Source organism: Oncorhynchus masou, chromosome 11 (assembly GCF_036934945.1).
Source record: "Oncorhynchus masou masou isolate Uvic2021 chromosome 11, UVic_Omas_1.1, whole genome shotgun sequence".
Lineage (NCBI taxonomy): Eukaryota > Metazoa > Chordata > Actinopteri > Salmoniformes > Salmonidae > Oncorhynchus > Oncorhynchus masou.
In genome coordinates, this window is record NC_088222.1 from 42,554,712 (window position 1) to 42,575,139 (window position 20,428).

Here is a 20,428-nt window from a genome sequence, read left to right on the forward strand (position 1 = left end):
CAAGTGCATCGAGTTTGAGTGGTACGAGTTGCGTGTTTGACATAATGTGCATTTGTATTATTTCACGCTTACCTGCACATGTCCTCTATCATTTCAACTGAACATACCTGGAAGGAACACAAAGTGAAAGACGTAATACAAGAGAGGCCGGTGGAGGACCACAACACTTGCTATAATGCATGAGACGCGTCCTGGGTAGAATTTATAACACATTAACGTAGAAGATTCATGAGCGGAAGCGTAAAGTAAAACTGAGTACTGATCATCCGCTTTCACATAGTGGCATACAGGAGGGAAATCTGCAGTTACTCAAACAAAAAGATTGCCAATGGCACGTTGCAGTAACTACACAGTAATACCTCATGCCTCATCTATATATTAATACTAATGGGTTCAGATAAGATGGAACTTGTCATTAGGAAATTAAACTCTGGGTGGGCGGTGGGGGACAACAAAAAAAACCAACGTTTTTTGCCAAACCGAAGCGAGAAAAACATGCATTTTAGTTTGACTGTCAACACGACAGATTAATCATGTTGGTCTCAATCAAATGCTCAAATAGCTATAGGCTACGAAGTGCATGAGAGACTCACTGGTTAAAGCAAGGGTAGGAGGTAAGCACATCATACTGAGATGGGCATTGACGCAGTAGAGCTCAATCAGTAAATAAACCCAACATACGGGCCAGATTTGACACCATTTGCGTAATACACCGCTCCTATCCTTCCAGAAAACTCTCCGTGTAACACGGTGCTAATCCTGCACCGTGTTACGGAAATTGATCTCGAAATGTCGAGATCAATTATTAAAATCTAGAGACATCATAGTTTTGTATATACAAAGATTAAACAAAGCATTGTGACCAATAACGTATCTGACAACACTAACACTTGGTAGGCAATTCAACATTCTGCGTAGGTTTGGGTTGACTAAGCGGGTCAGCCTCTAAAGAGATTTCTCATGTGGCTCCATGCTTGAGTGAACATCTTGGCCAGACAAAGCATTAATCTACCAGCCACACTGTAAAAGACTAAGACCTAAACCAGGGGTCTGCCCCCAGGGTATGACCTGTGACACCATGTCAGTGATTTAGCATTTCAGCACTAGCTTTCACAACAAAAACATCCTCAGAAGACACGAAATTTGGACAAGGAATGCCTAACTGCAATTACGTTTTTTTATAAGTCTTTGTTGAGAATTATTATGGATCGTTTTCCCTCGACTGAGAATAGCCTAATTCTCAATTGAATGTTGTGTTAAGGGACTTCAGGTGCAGAAGAAAATAAACAATTTATCCAACAAGCATTGAATTAAGCTGAACATTTTGTTCAGCATTTCCCGTTGTCATTTATTCTTGTACAACAAAGAGTAGCTTATGGCTGAAATTTATGACGCTGGGCTTCATAGAAAATACGTGTAGCTCAATTGCAGTCCTCTAAGGGACCGACCCAGACTTAGGTTCCCACTAGTTTTAAGCTCTTCTCTCAGTATTCGGTGTTCAGACTTACCATATACAGGTGCGTCACTAACTCTTTGGGTATGGCCCACAAGCTCAATTCAAAAGAAAAGCGTATTTTAAAAAAATGTATTAATTAAAAAGAGTGAACGAGCGTGCTCACGATGGAAGTAGAATGCTTGAGTGAATGACAAAACAGACCGCGAGCGTCAAAAGTGTCTACGGGCTCATAGCTCATCAAATTAGAATGCAAGTCTATTGTTTTTGTGTCTATGTGGAGCATTGCTGGTAAAGTAAGCTGATAAATTGCACAGGTCGTTTGTAGAAAAGGAATTAGAGTTGTTGTTATGACCTTCCCTTTGCTAAGTAGATTAAAAAAGTAGTTTAAAATGTTTTGGGCTTTAAACTAAGGCTTATGAGTCAAATACATTAGTATATAAGCAACATGCAACAATTTCAAAGATTTTACTGAGTTACATTTTATATACTACAACTTTATAAGTAGTGGGGATCTATCAGAACATAATCTGTTGTACATTATTTATGTATACTCTACAAAAATATGTTGTATGAGCTGAAATAAAAAGAGCCCAAACATATTTTGTGCACAAATTTGTTTACATCCCTGTTAGTGAGCAGTTCTAATTTGCCAAGATAATTCATCTGACAGGTGTGGCATATCAAGAAGCTGATTAAACAGCATGATCATTACACTGGTGCACATTGTGCTGAGAAAAAAAATGGCCACTTTAAAATGTGCAGTTTTGCACACAACACAATGCCATAAATGTCTCAAGTTTTGAAGGAATGTGCAATTGGCATGCTGACTGCAGAATGTCCACCAGAGCTGTTGGCAGATAATTGAATGGTCATTTCTATACCATAAGCTGCCTCCAACGTCGTTTTAGAGAATTTGGCAATATGTCCAACAGGCCTCAGACCACGTATAACCACTCCAGCCTAGGACCTCCACACCCGGCTTCTTCACCTGCGGGGTTGACTGACGTTGGAGGACTTTCCTGCAGTCAGCATGCCAATTGCACACTCCCTCAAAACTTGAGACATCAGTTGTGTGACAAAAACTGACATTTTAGAGTGGCCATTTAATGTGCAGCTTCTTGATATGCCAAACCTTTCAATTGGATGGATTATCTTGGCAAAGGAGAACTGCTCACTAACAGGGATGTAAACAAATTTGGGCACAGAATTTGAGAGATAAGCTTCGAGGATAGGAAACATTTCTGGGATCTTTAATTTCAACTCATCAAACATGGAACCAGCACTTTACATGTTGCGTTTATATTTTTGTTCAGTATATTTGAAAACATTTGCAGCCAGCATGTGTTGACCTCGATCATATAGCCTAGGGTGGCTAGCCTATGGCTGGAAAACTCGAGGACTCCAACTTCAAGAGAGAATACTGTTCATGTAGAAAGAACGAGATGTAGTTGTTTATAAAGGGCTCGGGTTTATTAGAAACATCCTCCTGAACTAGCAAAACGACAACTGTTAAGCCCAGGTACGGTGGCTCCCGTAGGACAAATAAAGTCAAAAGAAACAACTCTCAGGGGCTAAATAGCTTATGGATTTATGACAATTACGTAGGTATACTACGCATTGTATGTGAATTGAGGCTTACTCATGTCGGTGACGGGCCTCTATGTATGATGTTGGCTTTATGAGCACTGAATACATTTAATCCAAACGGCAAAAAACAGCCCACTTGTTGGCATACAGATTTTCTCAGAGTTTTCAGTACATTTATCGAAAAACCATCCCTTTAAATATAATGTACTTTAAATTAGAATTGTCTAAAGACACACACACACACACACACATACATACATACATACATACATACAGCTCAAAAAACTGAAGGGAACACTTAAACACAATGTAAGCAACACTGATGGACAATAACTTTCACATGCTGTTGTGCAAATGGAAGAAAACAGGTGGAAATAATAGGCTATTAGCAAGACACCCCCAATAAAGGAGTGGTTCTGCAGGTGACAACCACAGACCACTTCTCAGTTCCTATGCTTCCTGGCTGATGTTTTGGTCACTTTTGAATGCTGGCGGTGCTTTCACTCTAGTGGCAGCATGAGACGGAATCTACAACCCACACAAGTGGCTCAGGTAGTGCAGCTCATCCAGGATGGCACATCAATGCGAGCTGTGGCTAGAAGGTTTGCTGTGTCTGTCAGCGTAGTGTCCAGAGCATGGAGGCGCTACCAGGAGACAGGCCAGTACATCAGGAGACGTGGAGGAGGCCGTAGGAGGGCAACAACCCAGCAGCAGGACCGCTACCTCCGCCTTTGTGCAAGGAGGAGCACTGCCATAGCCCTGCAAAATGACCTCCAGCAGGCCACAAATGTGAATGTGTCTGCTCAAACGGTCAGAAACAGACTCCATGAGGGTGGTATGAGGGCCCGACGTCCACAGGTGGGGGTTGTGCTTACAGCCCAACTCCGTGCAGGACATTTGGCATTTGCCAGAGAACACCAAGATTGGCAAATTTGCCACTGGCGCCCTGTGCTCTTCACAGATGAAAGCAGGTTCACACTGAGCACGTGACAGACGTGAGAGTCTGGAGATGCCGTGGAGAACGTTCTGCTGCCTGCAACATCCTCCAGCATGACCGGTTTGGCGGTGGGTCAGTCATGGTGTGGGGTGGCATTCCATTGGGGAGCCGCACAGCCCTCCATGTGCTCGCCAGAGGTAGCCTGACTGCCATTAGGTACCGAGATGAGCTCCTCAGACCCCTTGTGAGACCATATGCTGGTGCGGTTGGCCCTGGGTTCCTCCTAATGCAAGACAATGCTAGACCTCATGTGGCTGGAGTGTGTCAGCAGTTCCTGCAAGAGGAAGGCATTGATGCTATGGACTGGCCCGCCCGTTCCCCAGACCTGAATCCAATTGAGCACATCTGGGACATCATGTCTTGCTCCATCCACCAAAGCCACGTTGCACCACACAGACTGTCCAGGAGTTGGCGGATGCTTTAGACCAGGTCTGGGAGGAGATCCCCCAGGAGACCATCCGCCACCTCATCAGGAGCATGCCCAGGCGTTGTAGGGAGGTCATACAGGCACGTGGAGGCCACACACACTACTGAGCATCATTTTGACTTGTTTTAAGGACATTACATCAAAGTTGGATCAGCCAGTCGTGTGGTTTTCCACTTTAATTTTGAGTGTGACTCCCACTCCATACCTGCATGGGTTGATAAATTTGATTTCCATTGATAATGTTTGTGTGATTTTGTTGTCAGCACATTCAACTATGTAAAGAAAAAAGTATTTAATAAGAATATTTCATTCATTCAGATCTAGGATGTGTTATTTTAGTGTTCCCTTTATTTTTTTGAGCAGTATATATATATATATATATATATATATATATATATATATATATATATATATATATATATATATATATATCAATGTTTGCCGATGCAGCCCCTCTCCGATTCTCCGCTTGGTGCGCAATATAAAATGCACCTATAGGCTATTTAACTTGTCTCAATCAAATGCTCAAATAGCTATAGGCTACGAAATGCATGCTCGGAGAAGCACAGGGCAGAGTTATATTCCCACGATGGCTGCTGGAAATTAAACTCTGCTGCATTACACACTGCAATGGATATTCCAACCCTGAGCCCCTGCCTGCTCGTGTTGATCAATAACTTGTTTGTGTGTTGCTTAACCAATGGCTGTGCTGTGTAGGGCTACGGTGGCAGTTCAAGGGGAGTCAAAGATTTCTTCTGAATTGTTTTGTTGACGAGGCCTCGTCCAAAACAATCTTCCACACAGACTAGCCAATGTTTGGTTCGAGAATTAGAGCACAAAGATGAAGACCGGAGTCACCTTTGATAGCTTGCTCCTACTATAATTTAATTGATTAAAAACAACTTGTTTCTTGCCCATGATGTAATGCTTTTAGTATAAAGGCGATCTCTCCACCTCTACTCTTGTGTGCTCAGCCCTGTGTGCTATCAAAATTCCTTTATTGCCATGTAATGCTGACAGGACGAAGAACAGTTTCTAAAACTGCATATCTAAGGCTCTGGTCTGTCCAAGAAGTGAGGGTAAACAGTAGACATGTTCTCTCGTATCCACTTGGTTTTAATTATTATTTTCGGTATTGGGTGAGGGTCACTTGTTTCTTTTCAAGCGTTTAGGGAGGGTTTAGGTAAAATATATTATGTTGAAGGGAGTGCCATCCATTTTTTAAATTGAGGTCCAATTTTCTCCATGTAACCCTTATTAAAAATAACACTCACTCCCTAAGGCCATACAGTTTAAATTCTGCATTATGGCACAGCATTTCATACTTACCCTATGGGAGAGGCATAAATTGCTCTCAGGTTATGCTTTTCAGTTTGCAGTCCTATGACTAGAACAATTGTCATTTATATTTACAAATTCCCCTTACCCAAACGGATAACTGATTTACCAAACGCTTTATCAATAGCTCTTATCAATGTATAAATTATAGCACATGGAGAATGACGTTATTAATATTGGGAAATCAGAACGTAGCCGTTTTTCCACCTGGAACTGACAGGTTGTTCAAGCTTATTCATGGTTTCCACGAGCGTAAAGGTGCTCGAATTATACCGGAATTGAGTCCGGGTCAGAACATTTTAATCTGCAGACACACCTCTGCCACACCTCAATTTATGTGATCTCCACCCCCAAACGAATACCTGGCTGCCACAGGCATTTCCCCATGCTTAACTCCAAGGTCAGAATACACAGAGACAAAAGTGCATAAAAAAATGTAATTAAGTTCCATTAATGAGCGCATAAATCAGGTCTGAATTCCGCCCAAAGTGAATAGAGTTCTAATTGCTATGATTTTTAACCGTGTTATGATTACAATTATAAACTGGGTGGTTCAAGCCCTGAGTACTGATTGGCTCACAGCCGTGGTATATCAGAACATATACCACGGGTATGACAAAAACATTTTTTTTACTGCTCTAATTACATTGGTAACCAGTTTATAATAGCAATAAGGCACCTCTGGGGTTTGTGATATATGGCCAATATACCACGGCTAAGGGCTCCTCGTTGCGTCTTGCACAAGAACAACTCTTAGCCGTGGTATATTGGCCACATACCACACCTCAGGCCTTATTGCTTAACTGAACACTCTAGACTATGTTATAAACATGACATGCAGCTAAACTGGTTCATGACATGTTTAGCCGAATGCACTGCGCATCAGTAAATAAACGATGAGAGCTGGTGGAATGCCTGGACTTTTGGTCAAACAATCAAATCTGTGCAAGGCTCTGTTAATTTGAGAGAGGTTGCCCTACACTTGTGTATCTTGAAACCAGTGTTGTAGTGACAAATAATCTGAGTTACTATTGAGTAATAATGCACAACAGTCCAAGCCATCAGTCCTCGAGTCAATATGAAGAAAGTAATTTTAGTCGGGTTGGAAGTCACATGAGAATTAACCATAGTTACAGCGTGTAGGTTATTTAGGATACAAATATAAGGGAAAACATGCAATCATGTAGTTTAGAGTCCAAGAGTCCGAGTCCAAGTCCAAGTCATGTAGTTTAGAGTCCAGGATGGTAGAGTCCAGGATGGTAGAGTCCAGGATGGTAGAGTCCAGGATGGTAGAGTCCAGGATGGTAGAGTCCAGGATGGTAGAGTCCAGGATGGTAGAGTCCAGGATGGTAGAGTCCAGGATGGTAGAGTCCAGGATGGTAGAGTCCAGGATGGTAGAGTCCAGGATGGTAGAGTCCAGGATGGTAGAGTCCAGGATGGTAGAGTCCAGGATGGTAGAGTCCAGGATGGTAGAGTCCAGGATGGTAGAGTCCAGCATGGTAGAGTCCAGCATGGTAGAGTCCAGCAACTGAGGACATGAGTCGAAATCCAGGACTACAAAATTGGTGCTAACCTTCATCACCGAAACAGTCACACATCCCTGACTGACCCATCTGTCTGAAAAACTTCAGTCAAGTAACCGCCCCGGTCTGCAGATCCCAATCCAATTACGTGTTGGATATTAGCGGGCTCACTAAAATCCAGCCCCGACCAGACAGCAGTCTCATCAAAACAGCACCCGCAGTGGCACATAACAGGATGGCAAAGGACTGGGTAAATAGACTGGGCGCTTGGCAACTGCAGTGGAGGGGGGGGCTATGGATGGCAGACATATGGAATTGGAGTAAAAGCAGGTGGTTTCATATTTTCCATTACAGGGCCCATTTGGTTGATCATTTCCAGCAGACATAATGGCTAATTGCAGACTAACTACTGGGAGGTCGTTTTTAGCCTACAGTCAGAGTACAGAATATCAGATGGCTTGAAACTACCATCCAGCACCCGTTTAAGATTCTGAGGAAGCTGTCATTTATTACCAGTCCAGCTAAGAATGATTTACACTCTATCCATACCAAATTTGGGTTTTTCAATGTGCTATATATAGCCTAACACGTGAGAGCCTTAACTTATGAATTTCTCCTTGGGGTAGAGGGGGAGATTATGTATTTTCTTACAGAAATACCTTATTTTACAATCCAATAAGACTGCCACTGTCTCGATGGTTTCTGGACCTTGAGTTGCATTTGAAAACAGCCAATGGTGTGTTGCGTGGCTCTGTAAATTGCACCAATGCCAGCATCCACCTCACAGCTTTCACAAGCCTCTTAGTCATGGCACATAGGGCAGGAACTGCAATCCCTCGCACAACATCACCATTTGCATTTCAGTCAAATTAGGAGCAATAGGTAGAATAATAAGCCCTGGCTATCAGGCCTGGGACATGGGGACACTTTACCACTTATGACTCATCGCTCAAATTGCCTCTTCTCCGCACAGCTGAAGGATCAGGCATGGTGGAGCTTGTTTTGAATGTTGGAAACCCGCTTGTTGGAAACCCGCTCGGGAGTTGATAAATGAGCAGATCCCCTCAAATAAAGCCTTCTGTTTGAGTGGATGGACTGGGAGAGGAGTGGGACGAGACACTGTCAAACAGGCTGATCCTTCTCAACCTCAGAAGTGCTTCAGGTGGGAACAGAGCTAAGCAACGTGTCTGGCCAGCCAGTTCCTTCGTTGTTTTTATGAGCCCCTTCCACCTATGCTAACATACAGAAATTATGCATATTCTAATACTGCAGGCAGGATCGAGTGCATTCCTATCATCAAAACGGAGTGTTTTGTAGGTAGGTTAGTAGATTGAGAGAGTTTAGTTTGTTAGGATCCCCATTAGCTACAGCACAAGCAGCAGCTACTCTTCCTGGGGTCCAAAATATATGACAATGTGCATAACAGTTAGACAAGATCATAAGATATTACATTCAATTCTAAATAAAATATAAAACAACATATTGGAGACAGCAAAAATAATATTTACATACTATCCATATATACAAAGACTGAACAAAACATTAGAAACACCTGAAACACTCAATGACAGACCAGCAGTCATCAACCTTTTTGGAGCCAAGATCACTTTCTAAGTAAAAATGCAAGCAGAAAGATCGTTTTTTTAACAAGACTTAAGCCTCCAACATTGACCTGTTAAAACAGTTCTGTAGAAATGAGGTTTGTAGTAGGCTATATGCCAAATACATTATCCCTGCATATTGCCGAGCATGAATTACCCTGCCAATGTTGTTCTCAGATCATTTTGAAATGAATTTTCAGTCTGTGAGGCTGCCTCTCACCCGACTCACCCTCCCTCCGAGAGAAAAAGGGGACACAGTCTTCCAGCTGATGGCGAAAGTCAAGTCACACGGCATTATTTCTGCCTCATGCACCAATTCATGTTGTTACTCCTATGACTAGAGAAAATATTACTCAATATAAAACAAATATGAAAAATAACTGTTAAAAAAAAAAGAGACAAGCCCCTGGTAATAACAATCCCTCATTCATTGCCGTGCTGGTTGTAGAGTGAGTGGAAGTAGGGAGAACGAGCATTTACGGGTTATAAAAGTGTTGAACAAAGTGTTGATAGTACTGAATTACAACATAAACAGCAGATCTATCAGCTTGCTGGCAGCTCTGAGCAAACTTTGGAAAGAAGGTTGTTTGACCAAACACAATGATATTTCTCTATAAACAAACGGACAGACTTCCAGCGTGCTTAGAGAAGGGCACTCAACATGTACTGCACTGACACAAATTACTGAGGATTGATAATAAGATGATTGTGGGAGCTGTACCGTTAAGATTTCAGTGCAGCCTTTGATATGATTGACCAGAATATCAGAAAACATGTTTTATAGCTTTTCGTGAATTCAGAGCTAATAGAACAAGAGTTTGCTTTAATGGAAGCCTCTCTCATGAACATGTTTGATGGTCACACCCTTCATGCACAACTCCAGTTGAGGTTGAGGTCTAAGAGAATACTTTTAACCAAATACAATGTTTTTGGTTTTAGATGTAGTTTGGGATGCACGGTGTATTGGTAAGCATATCGGAATAGGACAATATTAGCTAAAAATGCCAACGTCAGCCCGATGTCTAGTTTAACGCCGATGTGCAAAACTGATGTCAAAGCTGACATGCACACATACCTACCTACCTACATATGACGTAATGACGCCACGAAAAATATAGCGCTACATGTGCAGCACAGCATTCCTAACCTAGCTGTGTGTGGAGCAAGCTGTCAACAGCGAGACAACTCAAAGACGCAATCCATTAACGCCAAGGTAATGGAATTCATTGCCCTTAACAATCAACTGTTCTCTGTTGTGGGTGAGGTTGGCTTTCGCCGACTGGTCGAGCACCAATACACATTACCAAACAGGCGCTATTTTACAGATGTTGCCCTACCGGAGTTACACAGTATTGTTGAAACTCACATCCATGAGCGACTTGCTATGGGCGTCACTGCTATGAGCTTCACGACTGACATTTGGAGCAGCTATGTCAGCACCATAACATAGCTGCTCCAGTGGGTCTACGAGGATTTCCTACTGAGGAAAGCAGTATTGCATGCTCAAGAATGTGCTGGTTCTCATACCGCTGCTGCCATTTCAATGGCATTTGAGAACGTTTGAAACATGAACACTCCTAGCTCCATTTGAACAACTGACTGGAGAAATAAGCTCAACTGCGTCTGCAGCAGATGTGATACACTGTCAATGCAAACACAGACCGTCGGATTAACTTGGAAAAGTACTCTACTTTGATGGCACTCTGAGCCTCTACTGTGTCGCTACCAGGCGCGATGCTAAGTATAAGGACCGCTACTTTGATGCAGACAACAGGGTATACGTGAAACGTTACAGACACAGCTGGAAATAGACAAAGTGACAGTGCGCACCGAGGAAGAGAGGACAAGGTCAGACAGAGCAGAAACTTCACTGCATGATGAAATCCTGGTTTGAGACTCAACCAATGAACAACTAAACAGCACAGCATGTAAGTGAAATAAATAGGTTTTGATTATGTTTTACTGTTAATGGGGACACACATAAATGGCAACAAAATACCTTTTTAGTCTGTGTGTGTGTGTGTTGGTTTCAACTATTTAACTGTACTAGAAGGCTTAAAAGGCCGCTAAAATTTTTAATAACGGTAATGTTTTTTTGGGGCAAGGGGAAAAAAATGGATATCGGTATCGGACAAAAATGTCATATCGGCACATCTCTAGATGTAGTTAAGACCAGTTCATTGTTAATTACCCACTGACACTAACACCTTGCTAATAGTCTCAATAAGATGATGTGTAGGGTGTACGATCATCAGCATAGTCATTTCAACTTATTGTAATTCAAATGCAAATAATTTGTAAAAAATAAAAACGGCTCAAGGTAACTGCCCTGTATGAGGTTCGAGAAGCTTCAATTCAAAAACATTGTGGGTTCTATTGGATAAGTTACTCTCCAACCATGTGATGGCAGGTGATGTAAAGCCAAAACAAGTTTTTCCAATAAAGTCTGATCAATAAGAAAGGCGGCAATGAAATCTAACAATAAAGCTCACACTATCATCATAAAATATCAATTTATTTTAGCCAATCATCAGTCATCTGAGTCAATGCAGTACAAGTTGGGTGCCATTCCCTTTACGCATGCTGAAAGTCAGTAGTTAACTTGTTCTTTTAAAAATAGCACTGCATTTGTTTGTTTGTTTTAAATTGTCCATCCGTTTTAGAACAGGCAGCAAACTGATTGGTCGGCTGTTCGAGCCAACAAAGGGAGCTTTCTATTTTTAGGGAGTGGAACTACTTTAGATTCCTTCCCGGGTCCAAAAAGTTGGACCCGGGAATTTCGTCCACGGACCTTACCAGAATAAATATATATTTTTTAATATGGAGACCCGGTTCAAAGGCACCGGACGACAACCACATCTGTCCCTTTAAAGATCCGGTCGGGTCAAGACCCGGTCTGATCCAATCTGAGTGAGGGAAGCAGCAGAAACTATTTTATTTTTTTAGCTACGTTATTAACTGAGGCTGTTAATGCACATACTGGTGGGAGAAAGGAACGAAGGAGCGAGCAGGAGGCGGGGGAGGGGCTGTGTAGTGTGTGTATGTGGCTGAGTGGCACGAGGAGGAGGGAGGAGCAACCAAGCAGACTCACACTAGTTACTAACTTCTAGCTGCCAAAGCAAGGTTATTTATCACGGATTACATAGTACCTGTTTTGACTATCAAACCGAGAACAAAAGCTACCTAGTAGGCTGCGCTTTCCCCTTCCTTCACAATAACAACTCCATTGAAAGTATTAAGTAGCACCCTACCGGTTGGCTCTTGGTCATTGCAGCCTACCTGGTTCAGGTTGTCAGTCAACCTACCAGGGAAGTTACAAACAGCACAGAATTTAAATAAACAACATGTATTGATCACATCTTTACTAACGCTAAAGATATTTGCTTTAAAGCCGTATCCAAATCCATAGGATGTAGTGATCACAATATAATAGCCATATCTAGGAAAACCAAAGCTCCAAAGGCTGGGCCTAATATAGTGTATAAGATGTCATACGATAAGTTGTAGTGATTCATATGTTGATGTAAATAATATTTGCTGGTCTGTGATGTGTAATGAGAAGCAACCAGAAGCTACACTTGACACATTTATGAAACTACTTATTCCAGTTACTAATAAGCACACACCCATTAAGAAAATGACTGTAAAAACTTAAATCTTCTTGGATTGATGAGGAATGAAAAATTTGTATGGTTGAGAGGGATGAGGAAAACATTTGTGTTTGACCAGATACAATGCTATTTCACAGTAGAGGTACACCAATTAATCGGAAAGGTCAATAAATTAGGGCCGATTTCAAGTTTTCATAACAATCGGAAATCGGTATTTTGGGCTCAGATTTATAAAAATTAAAAAATGTATGCGCTCCGAAGCACACTTTAAAAAGATTTGTATGAACACGCTGCAACTGGATCTGTAACTGTTCTTAATATATATATATATATATATTATAATACATAAATATATATTATATTACATAAATATATATTATATTACATAAATATATATTATATTACATAAATATATATTATATTATATTACATAAATATATATTATATTATATTATATAAATATTATATAAATATATATTATATATAATATAAATATATATATAAATATATATATATATATATATATATATATATATATATATAAATATATATATCAATATGTATATATATATTAATATATATATATATTTATATTAATATATATATTTATATTAATATATATATATATATATATTAATATATATATATATTAATATATATATATATTTATATTAATATATATATTTATATTAATATATATATATATTAATATATATATTAATATATATATATTAATATATATATTAATATATATTAATATATATATATATAATAATAATAAAAAAATAAATTATATATATATATAATTTATTTTTTTATTATTATTTTTTTGAACATCACCAATTTGACATTGCACGATTTCTCTTAAATGACGATAGATAAATGGCTGGTTCTTTTTTTATTGACACCGGAGGTTCCTTTACTTTGACGTGAAGCGTAAAAATTATTGCTCTATTTTCATTTTGGACCTCCAATCCCAGAAAAATGGCCATAACTCAAAAACCGTTGAGGCCGAGACGCCATCTTGTTCGGGGCCAACTGCCCATTATGCCAAACCTATGCTCACCAAGTTTCGGCTTCGAAATATTTTCTGTTTAGGAGATAAGGCCACGTCGTGATTCGTGATGTTTTGTACATTTGCAATATGATTCCATTCGCTCTTTTGTGGGATTTACCGGGACAGCGGAAAAATGACAAATTTGATTATTTTATAAAACGGAAACCGAATGTCCTAGAGAGTTTGTTTAATGACTTCCTGGAAGATCCGTCCCTGACGCACTGCCCGACGGCGTCCGCGAATTTTACAAACGTTTTCGGACATCTAGTAAGGGGCCGTACATTTGCAATGTGGTCTTTCTCACTAACCATATGGCAAATGTCAAAATGTTCCCTTAACCTCTCTGGGCAACCCGGCTCGCTAGCGTCCCACCTTGCCAACAATAAATGCAAATGCGCTACGCCAAATGTTAATAGCACTCGTTAAAACTCAAACGTTCATTAAAACGCACATGCAGGGTACTCAATTGAAGCTACACTCGTTGAGAATCTAGCCAACAAGTCAGATTTTTTAAATGCTTTTCGGCGAAAGCATGAGAAGCTATTATCTGATAGCATGCAACACCCCGAAATACCTGAAGGGGACGTAAACAAAAGAATTACCGTAGCCGGCGCTACACAAAACACAGAAATAAAATATAAAACATTCATTACCTTTGACTAGCTTCTTTTTTGGCACTCCTATATGTCCCATCAACATCACAATTGGGTCTTTTTTTCGATTAAATCGGTCCTTGTATACAGTTTCTAAACGCAACGTTATTTTTTTAAATTAAAAAAGTTGCCTATAAACTTTGACAAAACACTTCAAACTACTTAGGTAATCCAACTTTAGGTATTAGTAAACGTTAATAAACGATCAAATTGATCACGGAGCGATCTGTATTCAATAGGAGCAAGTTTGGAAATCATCGTCCACTTTCCCCCTTCCATTTCTTCCTGCTGTGTACCCGACGAGAGGATGTGCCTATTACTCATATGATCAAGGATTTACCTGCATAGAATTCACAACACTGGCGACATCGTGTGGAAGCTGTAGGAACTGTAAGCCGGTCGCTATCTATTATACCTTGCAATAGACAATACAGAGACTGGCGGATTGATTTTTTCTTAGTCGATTTTGTGATCAGGTTTCCTTGCGATTTTGACCACGAAACACGTTCTGTTATAGTCACAGACATCATTTAACCAGTTTTAGAAACTTCAGAGTGTATTCTATCCACACATACTAATCATATGCATATACTATATTCCTGGCATGAGTAGCAGGACGTTGAAATGTTGCACGATTTTTAACAGAATGTTGAAAAAAGTAGCCCGATCTCCAACAGGCTTAGGTATGTAAGAATCTTCCTCTTGAGAGGACAACTAGATGACAACCGGCCAATGTTCAGGTCACCCAGAAAATACATTTTTCTGTCAGCATTAGAGACCTTGTCTAACATCACACAGGAGCACACTGGGTTAAGCTGGTATGATAGTTCTAAAACTAGACATAGCAAGTGAGTCTGGTGAAAGGGAAATACTGGAGATGAAGAAACTATTTTCAAATGATGTTCGCAGGAGACTTGACTTTCTAAACACTTGCCAGAGCTTAGGACAAGTGTTGTAGCATCCTCTATGCCCATTCACCTCTAAGTGTGTGAGTAATGAAGTCATTACCTGAAGGTGTTGCTGTCCCACAGTTGACCCTTGAGAAGGGAGTGGGATGGAGTCCAAACCAGAGACAGACCGCCTTCAGACAGAGGATTACTAATATCCTGGCAGATATTAATGAAGAAAAAAAAACAAAGGGAACATAAATAAATGACAGACTTATTCCATCAGTGTGGTGAGTTAAGACAACCAGAAATCAGACAGGCCATGTAGGCTACTTCTTTGCATGCTCAGTCATGCGCACTCTCTCAACAAGACAGAGAAACCATGCTTATTGCTCACATGGACAACTACAAACAAAAAGACAATGAACAATTTACAAAATTCATAAATTATGGTTATGAAAAAAACAAAAACGTGTTTCTCACAAGTGTGTCAAATTGTGAACTCTGCAAACAACGTTTCCACTTCGAAAATGAAAACAGTAAATTAATTAGGAGACTTTTTTTTTTTGGGGGGGGGTGAGTGCATTCTGGAGAGATGCACCAATAGGTTACATTCGCTACACACCCATCCCGTTCTTGTCTCAACATATTTTTTGTTACTCAAGACACATTATATTGTGTTTACATTTCTATCGTCATTGTGTGTATTTATTAATGTCTGTCAAGTTATTGTTTAGTGCTAAATGTAATTCAATTGCATTGTTATATCGTGGCTGGAAAAAAGACATTATCTTGACACATTTTTGATGCTTTTAACCGACAGCCAAAACTCAATAATCAGCTCGGCCGATTGGCACATACGCTGCCGATGAAAGACTTCCTCATGCCATTTCTCTCCTGTTCTATTGGTTTTCATATCAACTTTTTCTGGCGGTCCAAAAGCACAATCCGAGTCATATTAGCAACCGATCCGAGCCGTTGCACCCCAATGAATATGGATCCCGTAAATTTCTCAGAGGGCCGGTAAACAAAAAATCATCCCTGTCACTTTATCCGGCGCCACATTTTCCAAACAAAAACCCAGCTTTCCTTTGTACTGTATAAAAACATTTTTAAATAAAAAAAATAATAAATAAAAATCACACCTTCCCCCTGAAATACTGGACAAAAGAAATTATTACCACCATTAAATAACTGTAGCAACCGTGTTTATAAATGTGGATAACAGTTTTACCACTTCAGCATGGTTTTGTGGCTCAGTCAATGCCACACAGGTCTAACGGGCCAGAAGGTTGAGGGTTTGACGACCACCAAAGCCAAGTTCACTCTCCCCGTCTGTGTCAATACACTACGATCAGAGCCGGCTACAGTCAATGACAAGCTAGGGGGAAATCAGATTTAACATTTTGATGCTATATATATATATATATAAAATATATGCACCACACACAACCAACAGGCAATGCATAACTGCATACTGATTACTGACTTGGAGCTCTTATCATGGTTTGATGATCATCTCAACAATTAGAAAATACATCCCTCCCTACTTAGTAGTGAATGATTGGATTGACAATCTCCGAGTGTCAATTGTTTTGTAACAGAAGTCTCTTTCCATTAAATCGAATGGCTGTTGTGCAGTTTGGATGCTTGAAATATATTAAGAGTGGAGTGGATGAACGTGAGCACGTAAGCTACAGGACACTTTTGGTACCAGTGGTTCACACATTATTTAAACCAAATTGATTTTATTCATGTATCATATTAAGTAAAAATAAGTGCTCATTCAGTATTGTTGTAATTGTCATTATTACAAATATATATAAAAATAAAATTTGGCTTATCACCAAAAGCACTCAAACTTTTACAGATGCACAATCAAGAGCATCCTGTCGGGCTGTATCACCGCCTGGTACGGCAACTGCTCAGCCCACAAAGCTCTCCAGAGGGTAGTGAGTTCTTCACAACGCATCACCGGGGGCAAATTACATGCCCTCCAGGACACCGACAACACCCAATGTCACAGGAAGGCCATAAAGATCATCAAGGACAACAACCACCCGAGCCCACTGCCTGTTCAACCCGCTATTTTTTTGTTAAACCTTTATTTAACCAGGCAAGTCAGTTAAGAACAAATTCTTATTTTCAATGACGGCCTAGGAACAGTGGGTTAACTGCCTGTTCAGGGGCAGAACGACAGAACGATCATCCAGAAGGCGAGGTCAGTACAGGTGCATCAAAGCAGGGACCGAGAAACTGAAAAACAGCTTCTATCTTTTTTTAATTTATTTATTATACCTTTATTTAACTAGGCAAGTCAGTTAAGAACAAATTCTTATTTTCAATGGCGGCCTAGGAACAGTGGGTTAACTGCCTGTTCAGGGGCAGAACAACAGATTTGTACCTTGCCAGCTCGGGGGTTTGAACTTGCAACCTTCCGGTTACTAGTCCAACGCTCTAACCACTAGGCCACCCTGCCGCAGAAGCATATCTCAAGGCCATCAGACTGTTAAACAGCCACCACTAACATTGAGTGGCTGCTGCCAACATACTGACTCAACTCCAGACACTTTAATAATGGAAATTGATGTAAAATGTATCACTAGCCACTTTAAACAATGCCACTCAATAGAAATGTTCACATACCCTACATTACTCATCTCATATGTATATACTGTACTCTATACCAGCTACTGCATCTTGCCTATGCCGTTCTGTACCATCATTCATTCATATATCTTCATGTACATATTCTTTATCCCTTTACACTTGTCTGTATAAGGTAGTAGTTGTGGAATTGTTAGGTTAGATAACTTGTTGGTTACTACTGCATTGTCAGAACTAGAAGCACAAGCATTTCGCAACACTCACATTAACAACTGCTAACCATGTGTATGTGACAAATACATTTGATAAATAAATTCATTTTTTTGTATTATTATTTATAAAAATCAGCTGAGTAATCGGTATCAGCTTTTTTTGGTCCTACAATAATCAGTATCGGCACTGAAAAATCATAATCGGTCGACCTCTAGTCTCATTTGAGAAACAGACGCCTACTCACAAGTCCTCAATTGGCTGCTTCATTAAATAGTACCCGCAAAACAGTCAACATCAACAGTAAAGAGGTGATCCGGAATGCTGGCTGTAATAAAGCACATTTTTGGGGAGAAAACATTCTGATTGGCTGGACCTAGCTCCCTTGCCCAGTCGTGAAAACCATAGATTAGGGCCTAATTGATTTATTTCAATTGACTGATATCTTTATGTGAATTGTAACTCAGTAAAATCTTTGAAATTGTTGCATGTCGTGTTTATATTTTCCTTTAGTATAACTACAGACAAGTAGACAAAATACCTCCGAAAATGGCAGAAATAAGCAGAAGCATATCTAGAAATCTTGCAAAATAAATCCTGCACCTTCAGTCAAAAAAATTGTTAAGCCTTCTGACTGTAGCCTACAGCGCATTTTCTATATTAGCGGGTTAGGATCAAGTGCTGGCCTATTACCTTTATCACAGTGGTTCCTCCTTTAAAAGTTGCAGAGTACTGCGTCGCAGCTTGCAAGGTGCCACAGAATTCTATGGCACGTTATTTAAGTGTTAACCACAGGTACCATTAATGCTAGTTTTAACACCAGAGGGCATCAGAGAAGCATTGGATAGCCTTCCATAACGGCTATACAAGAAAATGTGAAATGCGGGAGACCGGGGTTCAACTCCCCGACTAGGCTGTCCATGTAAAAATCTGTTCTTTACTGATTTCATGTGTGTTATTTCACACTTGTGATGTGTTCACTATTATTCTAGAATGTAGAAAATAGTAAAAAGAAAAATGCTGGAATGAGTAGGTGTGTCCAAACTTGTGACTAGTACTTGCTTAATTAATATTCCTGTGTTTCTATTCCAAAAAAAAAAACTGTTTCTGTTAGGATGGAACAGAAAATATGGCGCTGTACAACGTGACGGTCAGGAGTACAGCGCTGGGCTATTTAGCTAAAGAATTAAGTGTGCTGCAGGAGACTGGGGTTCAATTCCCCGACGGGGAGTAAGGAATAGGCTGTCCCTGTAAATAAGAATTCGTTATGAACCGACTTGCCTAGTTATATACAGGTTATACTAACATGCTGACCAGGCCGGACACATTGCGTGCATTGCAAAATAAATGTAGAAATCAATGTTATACAATTATTGCACCCACACTGCTTGTGCGCATCAACGAGCGTCTGCGATGCCAAGGGCTAAAATAGAACTCCTTTCTATTTCTGACGCAGATCGCGCTGAAAGTCCTGCCATTCCCATCTCGTCGTTGGTTTATAGAAGCAGGTAACCACATCTCATTGTTATACCCACGTGGGTGATTGAAAGAAACTGTTTTGCCGGTGGTCGTGGTAATACTATGAAAGTGTAGATGCCGAACACCATATAAATTCAAAGATGAAAAGGGCTGGAAGGAGGAGAGATGACTAGAAACAATTCGGTTGGCCATTTTGTGTGTGGATTAATTGTTGGAGTAGAGGACAATGTGCATATCAGGTGAAATAACAATGTTTAAATCTCAGGACAAATTAGCTAGCAAAAGCAAGCTAGCTTAATAGGACAAATTAGCTAGTAAGTGCAAGCTAACTAGCTAAATTGCCATACATGTTTAATGCTTTTCGACCTGTCCCCAAATTAATGACATTGGTTCAGAGTTTGTTTTGATATTTTAACCTGCATGTCGTGATCGCATTTGGTGTAGGGGGACAAAATAAATGTATGCACGATAGCACATGATGGCGCACAGCCGGTTTGGGTTCCGTTTAAGAGCATAACATGTCTGTACCCTAATTTTTTATTGTAGTCTAACCAATCGTCAAACGGAGATTAAGTGAAAATAAAAACATCATTGATTTATCAAGACCAGTCCACATGCTTGTCTCAGAGCCGCGCGAAACGGTGCTAAAATAGTTGTAGGCTTTTGCTTCAAATCCTTTTGGGTCGAACTTCAATACGCGCTTTAAATAAATACACTACTTTAAACAGCACATTACTCATGTCACCTACGGTAGGCCTACAGTATATCGAAAAATATGACGTGACTGTCCGCCAATTACATATACAGTGGGGAGAACAAGTATTTGATAACATGCAAAATCTGCAGTGTTTCCTACTTACAAAGCATGCAGAGGTATGTAATTTTTATCATAGGTAAAATTCAACTGTGAGAGACGGAATCTAAAACAAAAATCCAGAAAATCACTTTGTATGATTTAAGTCATTAATTTGCATTTTATTGAATGACATAGTGGG

The 20,428-nt window shown here is 40.1% G+C and overlaps 1 protein-coding gene across 1 annotated transcript in view; it reads right to left on the reverse strand.

The window, feature by feature from the left end:
- LOC135548718 (rho GTPase-activating protein 32-like) overlaps nt 1–20,428 on the reverse strand; it is a 226,397-nt gene that overhangs the window by 179,278 nt on the left and 26,691 nt on the right. Inside the window, 1 exon segment of the mRNA XM_064978581.1 lies at nt 15,259–15,356. The gene's annotated coding sequence lies outside the window, so the exon portion shown is untranslated.